The 18,610-nt window shown below is 42.0% G+C and overlaps 1 long non-coding RNA gene across 1 annotated transcript; it reads right to left on the bottom strand.

The window, feature by feature from the left end:
• Nucleotides 1-10,211: 10,211 nt before the first annotated feature.
• LOC142830495 (uncharacterized) lies at nt 10,212-18,226 on the bottom strand. Its single transcript, XR_012905790.1, has 3 exons — nt 18,142-18,226; nt 12,785-12,930; nt 10,212-10,853 (listed from the first exon to the last, which is right to left on the bottom strand). It is a non-coding gene; the product is annotated as an uncharacterized LOC142830495 (long non-coding RNA).
• Between the last annotated feature and the right edge of the window lie 384 nt (nt 18,227-18,610).

Raw genomic sequence — 18,610 nt, 5'->3', positions numbered from 1 at the left:
TTTTCAGATACAATATAACCAAACAAAATCTTAGTCATTCTACTTAATATAATAGTAATAGAAATGTAGCCGTGTTAGTCCATTACCAGGATAGCTTCCCCAATTATCACCTCTAATCCATTAGCTCACAGACATCTAACTTTCCCCACCTCTAATATCATTAACTCACAGATACTTACCTTCCTTCCTTCCCCCCCCCCCCCCCGCATCCGCCTTCTGTTCTGAAATGTGATTTGTCCTTTTCATATGTGTTCGTTTTTTTAAATTGTATCTATGGTTGTGACTATTTTCTTCCACTATTTGATCTGAGGAAGTGGGTCTGGCCCACGAAAGCTCATCATCTAATAAACCATCTTGATAGTCTTTAAAGTGCTACATAGTCCTGCATTTTACTTCTACTTAATATAATTATTTTCCTGGAGTTATGAACAAGGGGAGAAATACTGGTCCCTTTAGATTCAATGGGAGTCCATTGACTTCCCAAGGATCCGGCTTTCTCCCAAAATACTTAGCAGCAATTTTAGGAAATACAGATGGATTGGTCTAGATAGACTGAGCATCAGTCATCAATTTCTCAAAATATTTTTATGCAATTAAGTTACCAATTATCAGGGTTGCATGAGATAGCATATTTGTTTATTTGCATTTATCATATACATTCCAGCAAAATGTAATAAATAAGTTCTCTCTCTCATGTCAGAATGTATTTGGTTTTTGCTTACATAGGAAAATGCGCAGCAAATGTAAAAATGCTTTAACTTCATTTGTATGTATTTATATAGGAGAAAATAAAATGACTTTATGGCATGATAAGTCTTGGAATAAATCAAAAGGATTTCAAAGCCTTAATGGCAAAATACATTTGTTCCTCACAAAGAATTTTGAGCAGCAGATCTATGGCCATATCCTTTTCTTTAGCTGCTGAATGCTGAAGCTACATTTCAAACTCAGCTCTAGTCGCGATGCTGCTACATTACATACAGAAAGTACATGAAGTACATAACTCAAATAAAAAGTCATTGCACTACGTTGTGCCTTTTATGAGGCATTTGCACAAAGGTTCAAAAACTCTGAGTGTGTATTTGGTTCTATAAATCAGCAGGTCCCTGCAGATCTTGAGGCACTAAACACAGTCTTCTGCATGTTGCTTTCAGAAGTCTCTTCATTCTCCCCAGCCTTTTTCCCAATGTTGCTCAATCAGACATGCTGCGTCTAGATTGGCAAGTTTTTCCGCAAAAGCAGGTGCTTTTGCGGAAAAACTTGCCAGCTGTCTACACTGGCCGCTTAAATTTGCGCAAGAACACTGATGATCTAATGTAAGATTGTCAGTGTTCTTGTGCAAATACTATGCTGCTCCCGTTCGGGAAAAAGCCCTCTTGCGCAAATGTATTTGCACAAGAGGGCCAGTGTAGACAGCTAAAAACTGTTTTGAGCAAAAAAGCCCTGATGGCAAAAATGGTGATCGGGGCTTTCTTCTGCAAAACCGCGTCTAGATTAGCACAGACGCTTTTCCACAAAAAGTGCTTTTGTGGAAAAGCGTCCGTGCCAATCTAGATGCTTTTTTCCGCAAATGCTTTTAACAGAAAAACTTTTCCGTTAAAAGCATTTGCGGAAAATCATGCCAGTCTAGATGCAGCCACAGAGTCAGGTTGGAGCTCAGGTTCTAGGAACCTTCAAGGTAGGATTCCAGAGCTCAGGCTTCATCCTAAGGCCAAATGTCTACACCACAATTAAACAGCCCTTTCAACTGAGCCCCACGAGCCAGAGTCGGATGGCACAGGCCTGCCATGGGTGTCTAACTGCAGTGTCGACATACTCTGGAGTTGGTGAATGACCCTGAACAGGGCTTCTGACAGAATTGCCAGGGCACTGGGGAAGGTGGGAGGGGCCCAGCTCTGGGCCCCTGGAAGGGGAAGGGCCTCACATGGAAGAGGTGGGGTTGAGAGGCTAGTCTAGCCCCTGGCTGCTGTGAGCCATGGGCCCTTTTAAAAATAACTGTGCCACAGAGAAGCCCTTTGCTCCCTTCATTGGCAGCGTTACCCTGACTCTTCCCACTCAAGGAGTCCCACTTCATAGTAGGGGAACTGTGAAATGTAATGTCGTCATCAGACAACATGGTCTACAGCTAGTTCCCAAGTAACAGACCACTTTCTCTTCACCACGCTCAGACAAGCATTACAAATAGTAAGCAGAACTTGGCACACTATCCATCGGTTTCTAAATATTCTGCCTGTTTCAAAGAGCAAATATAGATTTTTTTTCCCCTCCCAGAGTTGTGCTTGTTGGTGAAAAACAAATGGAGCAGAATTCACTGTATCCATCTCTAATGGGTTCTAGAAAGCCAGTAACTATCATTTGTTATAATGAGCCAAGATACACAACTAAAGTTTAAAATACTATAATGAAACTAACCCTCACATTTTACACAATTTACTTTTCTAGCTCCTTTTTTAAAGTGTGATATTTGTATGTTTCCACCAAGACTACCAGTAACTGAAAGTTATCTTGCTTCACTTCAAAATCTAATGTTCCTTATTAAAAAAAATACTGATTAAACAAAAAATACAGCTTCATTGAATCTCCCTTTGAAACTATGGCAAGAAAGTAGTTTTTAAATTATCAGCAGTGAAGAAACCACTGTAGATAAAGTAAGCACAGTCCTGAACCGGCCCAACTAAAACTTTCATTAAAACTTTTGAAAGAGATAGGTATCTTACCATTTCCCATCAAATTACCAGATAATAGATATTCCAATTATCAGCTATGCTATTGGGTATATCTCTCCAAACCAAAGCCCTATACATAACCCATCATGTAACACAGCAAGTAAAAACAAAGAAAACTTGTGTGAAGAAAAAAATCTTTATTATTTAAAATGGGGTTTTTTAAACAGAAAATTTGAAATATGGGGTGTTTTAAAAATCTTCATTAGATAACTAGATGTAGAAGCAATATAATCTGATTTAACAGCCTGATACAATCTAGCAAATGCCCCTGCATACCCCTTCTCCTGCACACTGTTGGGCACAAGGATTAAATGTGTGGAAGTGGAACAACCTGGAATTCCTGTGTTACCCTCTCTGGGGGAGTAAAGGCCCATAGAATTGCATCTGTTCATCCCTTCCTTACAGCATGGAGTTGCCTAGTTACATCTCTTGGTATGATATGGACCTAGTCAGTCCACCTTTTCAGTGAGTTGGAAGGGATTTACCGCCTCCAACAAGACCAGACCCACATAAAATCATAGAACCATAGAGCTGGAAGAGACCTCAGATGGTCATCAAGTCCAGCCCCGTGCCCTAGGCAGGACCAATCCCAACTGAATCAACCCAGCCAGGGTTTTGTCAAGCCAAGACATAAAAATCTCTAGGGGTGCAGACTCCACTACTTCCCTAGGTAACCCATTCCAGTGTTTCATCACTCTCCTAGTAAAATAGTTTTTCCTAATGTCCAACCTGGACCTCTCCCACCACAATTTGAGACCATTGTTCCTTGTTTTGCGTTGTTTATTAGGCTGTTTTGGTTTGTTTGGTTTTTTGGTTTTATTTTGGGGGTTTTTTGGTTTGGTTTTGTTATTTACCCATCAGGTCTGGTCAGATACTTATGGGTTATTTTAAAAGGTACAGCTTTCAATATTGGTTTATAGGACCTGTTTGACATTTAAAAGTCAGCATCAATAAAAAACGAGGGTAATTCATCATTAGCGTTCAAGAATTTGTTTAGTCTTAAATAACACAACAGGCAAAAATCTGGGGACAGCTGCAGTTCACTGCTTTTGCTCTTCTGAAACATCCAGCAAATGCTCAAAAGCATTGTATAACAAAGGAACTTTTTCACAAACACTGATATACTTATATGTTTATTAAAGAAAAACGTAAAAAACAACAAATAGTCTAGTAGCACGTTAAAGACTAACAAAACATGTAGATGTCATCGTGAGCTTTTGTGGGCACAACCCACTTCTTCAGATGACAGGACACGTGTGAAGAAGTGGGTTGTGCCCACAAAAGCTCATGATACCATCTACATGTTTTGTTAGTCTTTAAGGTGCTACTAGACTATTAGTTGGTTTTTAAGTTTTTCCTGTTACAGACTAACTTGGCTATCCTTCTGAATATTTATTCAAGTCACACATCAGTCTGACATGTGTTGAACAGTACGAAATAATTAAAAAGTCTGTTTAGATTATTCACTGGTGATAAAGGGGGGATTGCTGAAACATATTACCTTGTGCTGAATTCTTGCTTAAGGACTTTCTTAAGCTACTGTCAAAGTGCGCAGTCTTTTCTGTAAGGTGTGACTTATCTGAACTATGCATAAAATCTCATTTTTATAGGGTGCTATCACACAAATAGAAACAACAACACTTAAAGGGGCATCCAAGCAAAACTACAGCACACCTGGAAAATGGGGGCATAAGCGGCTTTATGCCACTTCCCCTCACCTTGATCTATTTCTCTGCATGTTAAAGAAGCCTGACGCTGCTCTAACTTGGGTCAGAAGATAATTGTCCTCACAAGGCCATATACAGGCCAAGACCAACAAAGTGAATTGCCTTCTGACTGGCCATGACTCTCCCTACCTTTCCCTCCTACAATGTGTAGAAGTAGAGAGGCTGAGAGTAGTGTGTTCAGGATTCATCTTTGTTAGGGAATAAGCAATTCCTGTCTTATGGAAACTTAAATGCCCCTTTGGGCCACTGGCGAGGCATAAAAGGGATTTTAGGATCTGATACATATTTTGTTTCAATTGATATTAGGAGTCTTTCTTGGATGGTCAGTGGGAAAATATGGAGGGTGGGTAGGGCTGAGAAAACAAGAAAGAGTAACATTTCCTGATAAGAAAGGCATGAAATGAATGAGTTCCCTAGAGTTAGTGGAGAAACCAGCCCCTCTAAAGTATAGTCAATTCCCATTCAGAAGTTGTTTGCCATTGTAGTGACATGAAGCTGTTGATTAGCCCAACTGAGGGAAAGAGAATGTGATATAAATACAAGGCTTGAAAGCAGACTCAGGTTGAAACTCTCTAAACAGGGCTCTTTGATCTGGCAACATCCATGGTCCAATACAATGTTACAAGACCAGGGAGTCCTGGTGTACAGCCAGGGGTTGGCAGGGCATCGGGGCTGCCCAGCGCTGCTGTGAGACCCAGTGCATGGCTGGCTGCAGGGCTGGGAGTCCCAGCATCCGGCTACCTGGCTGGGGTGGCAGCCCCAGTGTGCAGCTGCCTGGCTGAGCGGGAGCTATGGCAGTAGTGGTTGCCCAGTGGAGTCAATGGGGCAAGCAGCAGGTGGGGAGCTGTTCAGGAGGCCAGTGGGCTGTGTCAAGGCTGGTGGTAGGGAGGCCAGGAATGACCTTCCCTGGTCTGACAAAACCTCTCATCTGGGACCGGTTAGTACATTGAGACTATAATCTAAAAAACAACATGGTACTTGGTTTAATACCATAGGGTATGTCTACACTAGCCCCTTAGTTCGAACTAGGGAGGCTAATGTAGGCATTTGAAGCTGCAAATCAAGCCTGGGATTTAAATATCCCATGCTTGATTTGCATCTTTCCAGTCAGTCGCCATTTTTGAAATTTACAAGTCTGGACTAACTGCCTGTGTCTACATGAATTAAATGAGTTGAATTAATGAACTCATTAATTAAAGCCCCAAAATCAAATTACCTGTTAAACCTCATTCCAGAAGGAATAACAGGTAGTTCGAACTAGGGCTTTATTTCGAACTACTGGGTCCCTGCCGCGTGTAGACGCGGGCAGTTAGTCTGAACTTGTAAATTTCAAAAATGGTGACCAGCCGGGACGATGTAAATCAAGCACTGGATATTGAAATCCTGGGCTTGATTTGCAACTTCAAATGCCTATATTAGCCTCCCTAGTTCGAACTAGGGGGCTAGTGTAGACATAGCTAAAGTAAAGATGACATAAAGCTTGATTAGAGAAATTAACCCAATTCTCCATATCTAGACTACATATGGCATAGACACATAGCTATAACACAGGAGGTTTTATGAATGCAGCAAAAAGTGATGTTCAGCACTAAAGGAGTAAATATTTGTCTGGAAATGGGTGACAGGAGAGGGATCACGGCAGGATAACCTGTTGTGTTCCCTACCTCTGGGCATCTGGTATTGGCCATTGTCAGCAGACAGGATACTGGGCTAGATGGATCTTTAGTCTGACCCAGTATGACCATTCTTGTGTTAATATTAAAATTAGCTTTTTGTTTCTTCATGCCATTTATCTTAATAGTGGTAGAACACACCCTTGAAGGCTTTACACTGATAGAGGAACTGTAATTTCTCCTCTAAAACACTGGCTATAAATTAAAATACTTATGGCATTTATAGACTGAGAAACTGAAAGTATTATTGTATCATTTTTCCTTTCTCACTAGCTTCTTAGAAACACAAAACACTTCTGTATGATCAGATACCAAAAACTTCCATAAAGACAAGCCATGTTGACTTATTTGGTATGCTATAGTGCATTACTGTTTGTAGACAATAAAAAGGAAACACATTTGTACGCTCTTCAGAGTAGCAATGTAAGGACTTGATCTTCTGGGCAGCTGAGATCCTCTAGTTCCAGAGAAGGAACCAAAATGGGCTTCAGAGTAAGATATTACTGAGTTTGTCGTGGAGCATGGTTCAATCCAACTTGAGCCAGGGTACCAGAATCTGAGCCACTGGCTTTAAGTGTTATTTGTAAAGCTTTTTATAGATAGGTCATGGACTAAGACACCAATGAATTATTTAGATTACCTCATCCTATGCAGCAGGTATGGTGTTTGACTTAATCTAAGAAAAGGCACCATCTGGTCTTCAAATACAATTTGTCTCAGCCCAAGCATTACAAGATCAGTTGAGAGCATAATGTAATTAATATCATAGCAAGTATACTTCAAGAGCTCCTTGTCGAGGCAGTGTAGATATAGTCATTCTGAAGGACAAGGGGAAGCTTAGTATGTCCATTTGACTGTCATTACCCAGGATATTCTTTCCAGATCATGGGTAATACTCAAAAGTGCTGTTCTCCAGATTTGGGAAAACTGAAAGTCAGCTAGGATTGCTCAGTTACCATATTATATATGATGTTTCAGCCGGGGAGCACAATGTCCATACATTAACCTTACTGTTGTATTAGAGATAGTTGTAGTCTCCCTCAGAATGGAAAGTTCCTTCAGAGATATAAAGGAGCATCCCTGAGAAGGAGCTTGGGGGTGAGGGTTACTTGGCTCTGGATTGTGCTCCTCTACTTGGTCCACCCCACAGTAGTGTCCACGTGAGTGCATGCTTTCAGCTCGTACTTCTTTTTGGTTTGGGGAGATGGCCAACACACTCTTGAGAGTTTGGCTGAAGTGTTAATATTAACAATGTTAGGGTATTATAGTATTAATGCCTAGGATGAGATTACAAATTAAGTTTCTCTGGTCACTTTCATGACATGGGTGTCAGTCGGTCTAAGCATAAAGTTTGTACCCAGCACATCATCTGATTTTTTTTAAGTGTTCCTGTAATCTGTGCAGCATTTTTTCATGGTCCTAATTGTGAAGGATGAACAATCTGAATATTGCAATGTACCTGTACCATCTCAACTTCATCAGTGCCCAAGGTTTTGGCCTGAGATATAAGAATCACAGACTTTTTCCTTTATTCTGTGTTCTGCTTTTAGTAAGCACTGTGCAGTAACATTTCATTAATATACACAATACAAACATTTTCTGATACCTCTCTATATTCACCATCACAATCAGTGCATTGTATTGTACAGTGACAATTTAGAATGACATTATTAGATTATTATTAGATCTCTGTAAATGCCTCCACAGCAGACATCTTGCTCTGCTATTCATAAAACCAAAATGTGTCAGAAAAGCAACAAGTTTCAAAATACAAATAATTTGTGACAGCATACATATTTTTCTTTTCTTTTTTTTGTTTTCATACTTCTCAGAGGGTATGTCTACACTACAAAGTTAATTCAAACTAACAGTGTTAGTTCGAATTAACTTTGATAGGCGCTATACAAGCGCTCCGCTAGTTCGCACTTAATTCGAACTAGCGGAGCGCTTAGTTCGAACTAGGAAAACCTCATTCTACGAGGACTAAGCCTAGTTCGAACTTACTAGTTAGAATTAAGGGGTGTGTAGCCCCTTAATTCGAACTAGTGGGAGGCTAGCCCTCCCCAGATTTCCCTGGTGGCCAGTCTGGCCAACACCAGGGAAACTCTATTGCCCCCCTCCTAGCCCCGGACCACTTAAAGGGGCACGGGCTGGCTACGGTGCCCGTGCCAGGAGCAAGCCTGCCAGCACCCAGACAGAAGACCCTACACCTGGCACGGCTCGAGCCAGCCACCAGATGCCCCCCAGCCCTCCCCCTCTTCCCGGGACCAGGCTGGTGGCTCCCGGGAGCTTGCCCAGGACCGCAAGAGGCGGGCACCCGCCTGGTCTAGTCCTTCTTTATGGGAACTAATGAAGAACTTTTCTGGATGCACCCTCTCCACCCCACTCATGCTTTTAGAGACCTCTATCCTGTCCCCCCTCCGTCTCCTCTTTTCTAAGCTGAAAAGTCCCAGTCTCTTTAGCCTCTCTTCATATGGGACCTGTTCCCAACCCCTGATCATTTTAGTTGCCCTCCTCTCTCCCAGCCTCTCTTCCCCTCTCCCACCTCCTTTTCCCAGTCTCCCCCAGTTTTGTTCAATAAAGACAGATTCCATTTTTGAACACAATTGTCCTTTATTTTGTACATCAAGAAAAGGGGCTAGGGAAGGGTAAGTGGAAGGAGGTGAGGGAGGAATGGGGTATGAGCCCCCGATGGGGAGGACTGGGCTGGCTCTGCGGGCTTCTGGGGGTGGAAGCTCTCCTGCAGCCCCCCCAATTGCCCCCTCTCCCCAGATGGCAGCCTGTGGCAAGTGCAGCCGGTCTGATGGCCGAGTGGTGTGATGTGTCCAGTGTGGGCACTCTGGCCACTCCAAGCCAGGACTGGTTTTCAAGTGGGGCACCCCTGAGAACTGTCTGTCCGGGGTGAGGGTCGGGTCCCTTTAAGCACAGCCCTCGGCTAGCCTGAGACAGCATCTCCACGCTCTAAGTCCTCCTCTGATGCCCTGCCGGCACTGCTTCCGGCCATCTTTAAGCCCTGTTCAGGGTCCACTTAATGTGGACATGCTAGTTCGAATTAGCAAAACGCTAATTCGAACTAGTTTTTAGTTCTAGACGCGTTAGTTCGAATTAGCTTAGTTCGAAGTAACTAATTCGAACTAAGTTAGTTCGAACTAACTCTGTAGTGTAGACATACCCTCAGTAAGTCAGAACTGGCATCCAGATTCAGCCGCGGTTGAAACTGATCAGTTTCAGCAGCGGCTGACTCCAGTTCCGACTTACATACAGATTAAACTTAAGAACAAACCTACAGTCCCTATCTTGTACGTAACCCGGGGACTGCCTGTATTTCAGAACAGCTTATTTCAAAATAAGCATGCAGTGTATTGTTACAGAAGAAAGATGTTACTCCCTCGGCTCTATTTTTGCTGGACTTTGTTTTGTCTAAATAATCATTACAAATCCCTAAAACAGCTTTTTCTCCAAATAACCTTCCCTGATAAACTACTGCTTTGATATAACATATGTATTTTCTCTGCCTTCCGATTCCATAGAAACCAGATTTCATGACAGTATTTGCTGTTACTTCACACACCAGCAAGAGTTGTGTGGACATGCTCTCCTACAGTCACTTCCTCTACTTGGGTGGAAATGGTTCATAGAAATGAAAGTATCTTAATAATACTGGGTAAGTTATCAGGTCAAAACAATGAGGTGTCAACAAGCAAAGAGATACCTTAAGACTTTGTAGAGCAGTGGGGGAGATTTTTCAATGGCCCACAGGGCAACTACGTGCCCTATTTCCAATGAAATATCACAGGAGTTTGGTGTCCAACTGGCATTTGCACCTTTGAAAAGTCTGTCCCAGCATTTCTACATGATCTACTGTGGTCTGATGGCTATACTAAAATATTTTTTCTGAAGAAACTGCTGAGAACCTAAATGATATTAAAGAAGTGAGTGAAATAAAATAATTAACATAATTAATATTAGAAACAAGGAAGAAGCAATACAAACCAAAATAGAGAAATAAGTAACACGTTAAATAATGTTTAGATAACTTAGATATATTCAGCTTAGTGGGGTCTTTAAGGAACAAGCTGAAACAATCTCAGAACAATTAACAATTCTCTTTGGGAATACACGAAAGACAGGTGAGGTCACGGTGAATGGTAAAAAGGCAAACATATCACTTATCTTTAAAAAAGGAAAACAGGGGCCCCAGGGAACTATTCATCAGTCAGTCTAACTGTATTGCCTGAAGAGATACTGGAAAAATTATTAAATGACTAATTTCATACATTCATAGAGTCTGATTCCATGTATATCACAGGCAATAGAATTCCCCAAAATAATCCTTAGAGCAGATCTTTCATCAGTAATAGAATCTTTTCACTCCATCCTCAATTTTTGCTATTTTTTCCACCTCAAAACCCATACACTAATCCTCAAACAGCTCATCTGACCTATGACACCACCATTATTGCTTCTGTGGCAGTAAATTCATTGGTCGACATTCCCTGGCTCACTTGCATTTCCTCCATTACAATTTTGTTCTATCACTTTCGTCACCTTCCTTGTCAAGCTCCATTACCTGTTCATTCATTCACTCCCAGACACACAAATCCCATCACTATTTGCAGCCTTCTCCAGCATTCTCCTTCCAAATTTGTGTTAGAAATAGCCAATATCTTGAAAGAGAAGATCTTCCGTGGTCTCTGGTCTGATGCAGTGAAGACTCACTTCTTATGCTAAATGCAAAAAATTTGTTTACTAATAATGCCAATATTGGCTGTCACTTTTACCATGCAATTACTTAATACCACACTGCCACTTATGCTATGATCATTTTACTTGTCAGTATTACCCTTCTCTCCTATTCTTTGCTTGGCTGTGTGTTTCTCCTTTTAGTTTATAGACTCTGACACTGGGCACTTTTTTTACATCTTACAGTGCTTCACATATTCAGGAATCAGAGACTCTCTCAACTTCAATACCCTTGGTGCTCCAGAGTGAGCACAGTCTCTAAACCCTCCTCATAAAGGCAGCCTAGGGAGTTCACATAGTGGTGTGTGATATCACTTCTAGAACATCTAAGTGCTACAGAAAATATTTTTATCACATGCCCTCAAACAAAAATCCAACACCTCATTCTCCCTCTCTCAATCAGATGGTACTTTCACATCTGCCCTCCAGAAATTATATGTTGGCCTTTACTTCAAATACTCTTTTTGCCTCGGACACTTACCGGCTACATCTACACTGGCCCCTTTTCCGGAAGGGGCATGTTAATTTCAGCGATCGCAATAGGGAAATCCGCGGGGGATTTAAATATCCCCCGCGGCATTTAAATAAAAATGTCCGCCGCTTTTTTCCGGCTTTTAGAAAAGCCGGAAAAGAGCGTCTACACTGGCCCCGATCCTCCGGAAAAAGCGCCCTTTTCCGGAGGATCTTATTCCTACTACAAAGTCTATAAATCTGGTTATTATACTACCCAAAATAGTCCCTTCAAATGTTTATCTGTCATTTGAGCATTAAGATTAGAGTTGACATCATTAATAATTTTCATTATTCCCTAGTCTTCAAGGTGGGAAAATATCACACCTAACTTTTGTAACCTTTATAATTTCCTCTGCACTTCAGAATATAATAACTGAATATAAAAATTCCCTTTTTTTTATTTCTAACTCTTCTGTAGTCCTCAATCCTTAATTTCCCTGCTCCCTCTACCTTAGCCAGTCTTCAAAAAAAGTTATTCTATTACCAAAACATCTATTTTTTTTATTAATGATGCTTCTTTCTCTTCCCCTGATCCTGCCAAGTGAACTTTGGATCCTTCATTCCAGTCACTCCCACAATTTAACAGTTTCCGAGTGTCTAACCCCCGAGTTCTCTTAAATCCCATCTCCAGATATTCCTCTATGTTCTCTAGTCCTCAACCTTCTTTCTTAATGAAAAAATCTAGCCAATGTCTGCTCCTTGGGCCCCTAGCTTCCTGCCCTCAAAGTCTCCCATGTCCTCTCAACCCTACCCTATTGCATTTAATAACCACAACTAGCAACACTTAATTTATTTTTTTCAATTTTTCAGCTGTGATACTTCAGTTTAGTTTAGAAGTTACTCCTTCAGAATCTTTCTTTACACTTGCATGCTGACTGCAAAACTGTAACTCATGGAGATATGTTCTGTGATAATCTGTTTACTCAACAAATATATCTGCCGAACTTTCTGGTTGGTGTTTCCCATTACTTCCTTTTAAGAGATCAAAAAAACTACTTCTGCCTGACTGTGTCTTGCTTTTTTCCCCTAAAAGGAAGTGAACAGTACATGTTGAACCTCTCTAGTCCAGCACCCTCGGGACCTGATCAGTGCCAAATCAGGGAATTTACTGGACTATCGGAGGTGAATGTTGTCTAACAGCATTACCAACATTTCCACTGTGTACTGGCATCCTAAAAAACATTTAGCAGTAAATTGGAGCTAAATAACAGCTCACAACGGTGAGAACTAAGACTGGTGGCTGTAAACAAACTTTATGAGACCATGGGAAACTTAGCCACACTCATGATAAGTGGACATCCAACTAAATAAAATCATGCCAGACCACAAATGTTGCCGAATCAGAGAGTGCCAGACTAGAGAGTTTTAATCTACATCTGAGCAAAAACATGACCAGTCTCACCTGGTATAAATTGATTTGCTCCAGCAGATGCTCAGGTCCCTGATAGCTTTGATGAGTGATAGATATCTTGGTGAACTATGCGGTCTACCAAAACCCAGCATGCCCTTGAGTACAGCTTTTGAGGCTTCCTCCCATTTTGCGATGTACTGTTTGAATAAAGCCAACATCTTCAGTTAGATACAAGAAGGGAGTAACGGTTAGGATATAAATGGCACAGAAGCAAATGCCAAACTGCAGGAACCTGGGCCCCAAATCCTGCAGAAAAGTGCATTGTTGAGTTCCATTTGGATAAAGTTCCTTTGACTTAGATTCACAATGACAGATATGCTTGCAGAATCAGGGCCTAGGGCATCAATGAACAAATTAAAGTTTTATTGAAGAGTGTATTTATTACTACGTACATTCAGCTGTTTAATACGAGACCTCGGTCTCCAGTGGTAGCATGCAATCGATTTCATATAAATTAGAACATACACACAAAAATCTTATCACTGCCTGAAGATATGCTTCCATTAATATGTTCTCTGTTTTCTTAATACTGCTTTGTAATTATGGGAAGGCAGAATACAAATAATAAAATACATATCAACATTGATTTACAATAATCATTCAATTCGTAACTACAAGTTACTTCACAAAATGGAATGTCTACTGTATTATTTTTCCTGTCTGAAGACATTTAAGTATTTATTTACTAATGCAACTGTTCTAGTGAATTTATTAAAGAGCTTCTGAAAGATGAAGAAAGGAAGAGAGTGGGTTCTGTCCATTGTATAGTTATTGCAAATATGAAACTTAATAAACAATTTCTGTATTAGTTGCATTTCTTAATTTAAAACAATCATTGGGAGTGATGAAAATAATTGCATTGGGTAATTGAGCCAAAGAGAAAATTAACCCTCTTGATCAGTATCTTCAGCACTTCCTTCTGCAAATGCTCATCTGTCCACAAGGGTTGCTCCTATCTGCACATACTTTTTCCACTCCCAGGGCTATCCCTTATATGGCAGAAAGCTACAATTGCAAATTGCTGGAGGAGATGCAGCCTGCTACAAGCAGAAGAACTTAGGGTTTTAGTGCTACTGATTATTGCCCCAGACAGTGACTGTCTTTGTGAGCCTCAAAAGGTTAGTCCTTCACCTCGGTAAATGAATGATTTTATATACATTTTGCTTAAAAATATGAAATCGTTGTACTTTTAGTCAATGATGTTTGATGTTAAAGAATTTTTATACAATAATGAAACATAACTTCTCAGAACCCCATATGCCTATTTTTTCACTCTCCTCATTACTGCCTGTCAAACATCACTACTGTGTCTAGCATCCCAGTTTAACACAATTTTTTAGTCGGTTTTACCTACTACTTTGCTATCCAGAGCTTCTAGCCCTTCTGAATGTTCCATTATCTACAAATTTTAGGAAAAAATCAACTGCTTTAAAATCCTTTAAAAAAATCTCCCAGCTTTCCCAACAGTTAAGAATCAATTTTTAATTCTGTAACCATCTGTCTTCTCAGCATACATTCCATGTTTGTGCTGCCTTTCTTATTTTGGCCCTCTTGCAGGAGAAAGAAAGTTCCTAATGTTTCTGCTAGGCAGCAAAACACATAACCTCTACGCTACTGTCACTGACACTGGCCCTCTAACTGTTAGCAGCTATGTAACAAGCTAGCAAGGTTGATCTTAAAACAATTTCTTCCTTTTTTTTCTCAACATCTATTTGGGTATGTCTACACTACCCCGCTAGTTCGAACTAGCGGGGGTAATGTAGTCATCCGCAATTGCAAATGAAGCCCGGGATTTGAATTTCCCGGGCTTCATTTGCATGAAGCCAGCTGGCGCCATTTTTAAATGCCGGCTAGTTCGAACCCCGTGCCGTGCGGCTACACACGGCACGGAGTAGCTAGTTCGGATTAGGCTTCCTAATCCGAACTAGCTGTACTCCTCGTGGAATGCCACTCCATGGACCCAACCTCCATGACTTGATCTCACTTCCCTTTAAACTCTGTTCTAGTTGTAGCCTTCACAGCCTCCTGCAGCAAGGAGTTCCACAGGTTGACTCTTTGCTTTGTGAAGGACAACTTTCTGTTACTAGTTTGAAGCCTGCTACCCATTCCTTTCCTTTGGTGTCCTCTAGTCCTTCTTTATGGGAACTCATGAAGAACTTTTCTGTATGCACCCTCTCCACCCAACTCCAGCTTTTAGAGACCTCTATTCTGTCCCCCCTCCGTCTCCTCTTTTCTAAGCTGAAAAGTCCCAGTCTCTTTAGCCTCTCTTCATATGGGATCTGTTCCCAACCCCTGATCATTGTAGTTGCCCTCCCCTCTCCCAGCCTCTCTCTTCCCCTCTCCCACCTTCTTTTCCCAGTCTCCCCCAGTTTTGTTCAATAAAGACAGATTCCATTTTTGAACGCAATTGTCCTTTATTTTGTACATCAAGAAAAGGGGCTAGGGAAGGGTAAGTGGAAGGAGGTGAGGGAGGAATGGGGTATGAGCCCCTGATGGGGAGGACTGGGCTGGCTCTGCGGGCTTCTGGGGGTGGAAGCTCTCCTGCAGCCCCCCAATTGCCCCCTCTCTCCAGATGGCAGCCTGCGGCAAGTGCAGCCGGGCTGATGGCCGAGTGGTGTGATGTGCCCAGTGTGGGCACTCAGGGCACTACAAGCCAGGACTGCTTTGCAAGCGGGGCATCCCTGAGAACTGTCTGACCGGGGTGGGGGTCGGGACCCTTTAAGCGCAGCCCTCTGCTAGCCTGAGACAGCATCTCCACGCTCTAAGTCCTCCTCTGATGCCCTGCCGGCACTGCTTCCGGCCATCCTTAACCCTGCTTCAGGGTCCACTTAATGTGGACATGCTAGTTCGAATTAGCAAAACGCTAATTTGAACTAGTTTTTAGTTCTAGACACGTTAGTTCGAATTAGCTTAGTTCGAATTAACTAAGTTAGTTCGAATTAGTGCTGTAGCGTAGACGTACCCAAAGACACACTGGAATGTAATTCATTCTCTGCAGCTATTTCCTTATTAGTCTCTCTGCCCATCAACAAGGGGACTAATTATTGCCAAATATGAAGATGTGGATACCTGTGCATTAGGAAGTGGTAAAACTATCTTAACCAGTAGCTCTACAAAAGTAACTCCAGTGGCGTCAATGGAGTTATATATACTCAACTACATTGAAACCCGCGTATGTGTGAGAGAAGAATCAGAGCCAGCATGGAGGAGACAACCCAGAGGAGAAACAACAAAAGAGGCAGCCCAAAAGAGAAATCACTGGTATAAAATAAAAGAATACTGGAACTGGAAGGGACCTTGAGAGGTCATCAAGTCCAGTCCCCTTCCCTCACAGCAGGACCAAGCACCATATAGATCATCCCTGACAGATGTCTGAACAACCTGCACCTAAATATTTCCAATTATGGAGATTCCACAATCTCCCTAAGCAATTTACTTTAGTGCATAACTACCCTGACAGCTGGAACGTTTTTTCTAGTGTCCAACTTAAATCTGCCTTGCTTCTCTCATTTCTTCACATCTTTCTTGAAATGCGGTGCCCAGAACTGGACAGAATACTACAACTGAGGCCTAATCAGTTCAGAGTAGAGGGGAAGAATGACTTCTTATGTCTTGCTCACAACACTCCTGTTAATGCATCACAGAAAATTGTTTTCTTTTTTTTTTCTTTTTGCAACAGTGTCACACTGACTCATTTAGATTGTGGTCCAGTTTGTCTGCCAAAAACTAGTTTTGTGAAAAGAAAGGATTGTAATATACTGGGCATAATATAAGTCTTTGATTCCTTAGTTAGAGTACTGGGATTGGCGAAAACAATTTTTTAGTGTCTCTTTAGTTTGATGCGCCCTGAAAATTGCACCAGGAGGTCACCAACCTATTTCATATAGGCTACCAAAAAGGTTAGTGGTTCAGTTCAAATGATCAATTAAGACGACATCAGAAAACTGTACTCTGTTTATTAAATGCTGACAATTCAGCACAAACACATTTATACTTTATCAAGCTGGGGAACAGGCTTGCAAAAGTTACATCTTCACTCTGGGTATGTCTACACAGCAAAGTTATTTTGAAATAAGAGCCGTTATTTCAAAATAACTTTCCTAGCATCTACACAAGCCAACTACTATTTTGAAATTAATTCAAAATACTGGAGGGCTTATTTTGAAATTGGTAAACCTCATTCCATGAGGAATAGCACCAATTTTGAAATTGCTATTTCAAAATAAGCACTGTGTAGATGCTTATTCCGAAATAGGGGGCCTCCAGCCTTTCCCAGGGTGCCCTGCTGGCCACCCTGGCCACAAGGTAACTTCTGACCCGATAGAATCAGTTCAGCTGGCCTTAAATACAATTCACTGTCCAATCAGTGTGGACACGCTATTTCGAAATAGCAAAAAGCTATTTTGAAATGCATTTTGTGTGTAGACACGTTATTTCGAAATAAGATATTTTGAAATAATGCTGTAGTGTAGACATACCCTCTGTTCCAAAGTATATCAGTTCTGATTATATTTATATCCCACTTGTTCATGATAGTCAGAAAATTCATAGTAGTCTCTTAATTACAGAATTAACTCACCTTCTTATCTTATTTTGTTCTTTTTTTCAAGGTACCTTTGTATTCTCTATACAAACCATTCCCAGCATCCTGTACCAGCCCTAACTGTTGATATTTGTTGAGTTTCAAATAAGGATACATCTGCTGTTTGACAGATTCTAGATCTACAAAGAACAACCGTTATACCAAATTTACTTACCCATAACTTTCTATTAGAAAGCTTAGCATAAGTACAAGGCATTCTGGGAGTATGGAGTTGCCAACTTTCTAATTCCAGAAAAAGCATACCCCTTGCCCTACCTACTTCCCTGCTCCTTCCCCACCTCTTCCCAAAACGCCACTCTGTCACTCCATCCCCCTCGCTCCATTGCTTGCTCTCTCTCACCCTCTCTCACATGCTCATTTTCACTCTTGTATACGGGGTGGCTCAGGACCCCACTCCTGGTACCAGTGTAAAGGGCTCCGCCCTTCCTGTGAGCACCCCTCAGTGGCCAAGGGGAGTCTTGCAGTCTCTCTGCCCAGCTGTCTTCAGGAGAGGAAGTGTCTGGTATGTGGCCTGGACCAGGCTACTTCTTACCCACTGTTGTGGTTGCTGGAGATTGGGGAGACCCAGGTCCACCCACTCCTCTGGGTCCCGGCCCAGGGACCCTGTAAGTAGCAGTAGACTCTCAAAGAGGTCAGTTGCTGTCACATTCCCTGGGCCACTTCCCTGGGAAGCTGCTCTGTCCAGCCCTTTCTCTTGGACCTTGTGGTCAAATCCTCCCTGTCCAAAGTGTTGCCGTTGGCTTACCGGCTAGTCTTCAGCTGCTGGTCCTGGTTCTGACCAGGTCTGAAGTCCAGCTCACACTCAGAGCTGTCCTGAGTGCTGCTGTCCTCCCATTCAGACCTTAGGGCCAAGATCCAGCAAGGAACTGACAGGCCCCCGCCCAGCAGCTTCTTTTATATTGGCCTGCTGCGCCCTGATTGGCTGCAGCAGAGGCTTCCACTCTATTCTGTTTGGAGGACCTCTCTTCTGCTCCTGTCGCTGGCCAGGATGCGGAAAGGTCCCCAGCCAGGGTGTTGGGGCCTACTCCACCCCATCACAGTATGAAATGGGATTTAAATTTCACAGGGCATCGAGGGGGGGGGGGAGGGGAGAGCAGGGAGATGATCACCTAGCTGCAGAGCAGTGGAGTTCAAACCTCTGAGCATAGAGGCTAATTGGGAATTGCGGGCCACTTCCTGAAGCAAGAATCAGTGACAAAGCTCCTCCAGGTTTC

This window comes from Pelodiscus sinensis, chromosome 8 (assembly GCF_049634645.1).
Source record: "Pelodiscus sinensis isolate JC-2024 chromosome 8, ASM4963464v1, whole genome shotgun sequence".
Classification (NCBI taxonomy): domain Eukaryota; kingdom Metazoa; phylum Chordata; order Testudines; family Trionychidae; genus Pelodiscus; species Pelodiscus sinensis.
Note: the sequence above shows the minus strand (reverse complement) of the source record. Positions and strands in the feature narration are given on the sequence as shown.